Source organism: Trichosurus vulpecula, chromosome 1, assembly GCF_011100635.1.
Source record: "Trichosurus vulpecula isolate mTriVul1 chromosome 1, mTriVul1.pri, whole genome shotgun sequence".
NCBI classification, from domain to species: Eukaryota; Metazoa; Chordata; class Mammalia; order Diprotodontia; family Phalangeridae; genus Trichosurus; species Trichosurus vulpecula.
In genome coordinates this window covers 405,391,906-405,396,442 of record NC_050573.1, presented here as the reverse complement: position 1 = coordinate 405,396,442, position 4,537 = coordinate 405,391,906, and the positions used below count along the sequence as shown (strand labels likewise).

General features: G+C 41.2%; 1 pseudogene; it reads left to right on the top strand.

The window, feature by feature from the left end:
- Window positions 1–1,997: 1,997 nt before the first annotated feature.
- LOC118835073 lies at window positions 1,998–2,098 on the top strand (annotated as a pseudogene).
- Window positions 2,099–4,537: the final 2,439 nt, after the last annotated feature.

Sequence of the window (4,537 nt, the reverse complement as noted above, 5' to 3'; positions counted from 1 at the left end):
TTTTGTATCTTTGCCAAATCCAGAACTCTTTCTCTTGGAATACATATTATACAAAGGGAGTGATGGATGTGATCATTTTGTGTCTCTAGTCAGCCATGACACTCACAAAACCCAGTCAACCCATAGCCTTGGGCAATTCTGTTAAAACACTGACCAATTAAGTGAAGAAGAAAAAGAATCAGTGAAATCAATTATGTGAGTCTTTACATGTGTATTGTCTGTGAGTAGATACACAAATAGATTTATAAAACATTCTGCATTGTAACAATCCTACAGTTAAGGTACAAAAAGAATTTAGAGATCCTTCTCCGTGGAACATTGGACATCTATATACTGTCTTGTATTATTAATTTAACAAATATTTATTGAGGGCTGCCTACATGCTGAATCCTGTACTAGAGAACACATTGTGGTATTATAGATATAGGGTTGGATTTAGATTCAGGAAAGATAGGATCAAATCCCACCTCTTACTGTCACTGGTAGTGAGATACAGGCTGAGTCACTTAACTCCTGCTGCGAGCCCTGGTTTTTTATCTGCAGTCATGACTGAAATGCAGCATTCAAAGGCACTTGTGAGATTCTATTCAGTATAACCCTAGTCTCAAAGCCTATTGGTATGAGACTCTCTCCTCGCTGGTGAAGGTCAATATTTTGCACCTGCTGAGAGGTGGGGTGAAGTTACAGAGAGTAGCAGAGTAAAGGGATCTTCAATTTTCTTTTGAGTGACTGAGTCTCTTTGGACTTAAAGTGGTTCTGGCTTCCAGCTTAAAGAGTGAAGATGAAAGATGCCAAACCCACTTCAGGTTACTGAAGGAAACACTCTGGGAAGAAGCAGACATAAGAGGAGTAGGCAGTTACCATCTTGTCTCTATCACCAACTTGCTACACTAGAGGAGGTCCCCTTGAGTGAGACCTATGACTCTCTCTCTCTTTCTTGGTTGCTTCCAGTGGGAGAGCTCCTTCATTCTATATTCTCTGGCATATGTTCTCCTATGTATACTATCCTTGTTTTCTGTTTGGTTATCAAATTGGATAAATAGATTTCTTTGATAAATGTGTATTCATTGTGGAACTGGTGTTTGGTGGGAAGGGATTGAAGCCTTTCATGTAGAACTTAGGATCCTCCTTTCCTCATTAATGAAAAAAAAACCAAAACTTAGCTTCAACCTGAAAATCACATTCCTGTGATTTTCTAGTCACTAATCCTTGATTCACTAATAATATTTAAGGGAATGGATAGATATAGCTCTTGGACAGTACCCTCTCTCCCTGTGGAGAGCATAGTGGCTAAGCTTTGGGAGCCAACCTCCTGCTTTCCCTCTTGGCAGGAATTAAATTCTACCTCAAAGAAAGGTAGAGAGAGATGGGGCTAGAAATGTCAATTCTGCCTCCCTTTGAGCCACACAACCTCCCCCACTCCATGCTACATGTTGGGGAATAGCCCTAGCCACATCTGTAAGGAGAATCTGGGTCTTGGGAAGCCTCATACTCTCCTTGGTGCTTTGCAAATGACCTCACTTAGCAGAGAAATACTGAGCAGGTGCTATGCTCTCTCTGTTTCTCAGAAAACAGCGACCTTCTATTGCTCAGTTGCAATTCTTTCTGTTGAGCAGTACTGACTCAACAAAGCAATATAGAGATTTGCAGATTTAACCAATCAGAATTTTTTTTGAGTCCCCACCTACTGTGTGGTCAAACTTGTCATTCTCTTTGACCTTGTTATATGTCAGTGTGACCTAGTTACTAGCCCCTGGCATAATGGAGTTGGTTTGCCACAGGAACAAACAAACAGACTTGGATACTACATACAGTTTTTTATTTTGTTTTGCTCAGCATGGAATCAATAAACAATTAACACCACATAATATCAAGTCAATACATAATAAAACTTTACCAATTGACTGTAAGCCACTGTCTCTCCTAAGCTCTGGAAGTTTGCCAGACATAGAATCGATCTGGATCCAAGAATTCTAGAAAATGCACTGCTTGTTTGCCTGCTTTGGAAGCACACATACTAAAATTGGAATGATATTGAGATGAGTATGGCCTCTGCATAAAAAACGACATGCAGATTTGTGAAGTGTTCAATTAAAAAAAAAGAGAAATGTACTCCTTGAGTTTGTTTAGTTCTCCCTGGCTATACCTCAGGATAGTAGGCAGATTGCCTGGGTGAGCATGACTGGTGTGGAGGCTTGCACAAATGGAGATTCTCAGGACAAACTTATCGATCAGGGGAAAAGACTATAGAAGTGGAAGCAGATATTGCCAGTGTGAGAAGACTATTGGGATAGAAGTTAAAGGGATCCAGTTGGAGATATCTAAAAGGTAGTTGGAGATATGAGATTGAAGGTCAGCAGATAGCTTGGGGCCAGTTAGGTAGTTTTGTAAATCATCAGTATATGGTTGGTAATAAACCCATGGTATGTACAGGTATTCGTGGAAGTCTAGAACTTCTGTGTGAGGGCTTTCTGAGTCCTTTGTAGGGCTGCTTTACACCCTTGGTGTCCACCTGCCACCCCACTCTCACCTGAAGCTCCAAGAAGCTGTGGCTTGTACAGCAGCCATATCCTGGTAAAACCATTTCAGCAGATGGCTTAAACTAGGTAGAGGGTAACTGACAAGCCTCAAGCCCATAGGTGAGCTAAGGGGGTGTCTACCCAAGGATGTGAAGACTCCCCCTGGTAGAATGGATAGATGTAAACAATTTGTTCCGATGGACCATGAAGGTGGTGAAAGTGGTACCAATTTTCTTGACCTTTGTCTTATCATTGGACTACAATGACTCTGGAAAAGAGTGAGGCCAGTGATTTCACGCAACTCTGCCTCACTTAAATCCAATTTATGCATTAGCCAAAAGATATCATACATACCATTTTACCATTTTTTTTACCTACCTCAAAGTCCTGTGGCAACAGATAAGTGATGAAGCTTCAGGTATAGATACACTGGGAACTGTAGTAACAACCTTTCACACAGGAGGCCCAGGTCATGGGGAAGTCTTTCCACTGGACTGACACAGCAGTGGGATTTAGCAGCCCCTAGGTGTCAGAGCAGCAAGGACCACACAGCTCACTTCCTGGTGTGCAGAAAGGGCTAGAAAAGGTGCCCTAAAAATTGTCCATTTCACCTAACCTAACCCTGGTCTACTTACCTTGGCAGGTTGGGATCCTACCCTGTGGTCAAAACACACACACACACACACACACACACACACACACACACACACCATCAATACATGCAATGTATGCACACTTATGGACAACAAGAAATCCAGTAGACCTGAAAAGTTAACAGCTTTTGTTGCTAGAGAATTTGCAACAAACTATTATGGGTGATGTCTTTTGACTCATGAATAAATTGAATTTAAATGAGGCAGAGCTGTTTGAAGTCTTCAGCCTCACTTTCTCTTCCAGAGTCATTGGAGTCCAGTAGCAAGACAAAAGTCAAGACCACTGCTGATGGCTTGGAATGCAGTAGATGATCTTGGCATCCTTGTATAACCAAACTCTAAATGATCCACATTGCCTGTTTCAGCTGCCTTCATGACCATTGGAACAAATTGTTTTCATCCACCTGTTCCACCAAGGGAAGTCTTCACATGCTTGGGGTAGATAGCCCTCTAATTCACCAATGGGTTTGAGACCCCTAAGTTACCCTCAACCTGGTTTAACCCATCTGCTGAAACAGTTTACTAGGATGTGGCCATTGTGCAAGCTACAGCTTCTTGGAGCTGCAAATGAGAGTTGGGTCAACCAGGTGGACACCAAAGATGGAAAGCAGCCTTGAAAAGGGCTCCGCAGCCCTCACACCAGTCTTCCCTGAACACTCCTACACCCAATTAAATGGATATTGTGTTACAGAGTTTCTATATGGCCCCAAAATGTTGTGTTATAGTGTTATGACACCCAAATACTAGATCTTGGAGAAGGCAGGAGAACAAAGAGTATCCACATTTATTAGTTTGTATCTAGTATCAGATGACTTACATATGTCTTTTACATATTTGGGGTCCCAATATATGACTGAGTTCACCAATAGTTGTTTATAGTGCTAATTTCTCATTATGTGATACAAAGCAAGCATCCATTTACTATAGAGGTCAGATGTGAGGGAAGCAAATTTACCAATGATGTGCAAAAGTTCTGGAGCCAGACTTGTGGCCTTGACCAAACAGAAGGCCAGCCCAGTTTAACAGGAGCTTGGGAAGCAGAGGTACCTGTAGGGAGAGCAAATATTTTCCTCTAAAATAGCATTGAATCTTCTCAAAGACTTTCATCCAGTTGTTCAGTTGGAACCCTAGAGTTTTGTTTTTGTTGTTGTTTTTTAAATATCCTGTAAGAAGCATTTTTAGTTTGAATAATATCTAGGCATAAGTGTTATGGAGAGGATTCTGTCCACAAAACAATCTCAGCATGAAACTATGCAAGGTGTAATTTTAAGAAATGTGCTACCTTAGTAATCTAGCATTGCAACATGACCTCCTGTTTTATGGAGAAATTAAGGACTATTTGGATATCCTAGTGTATCTAGCAAA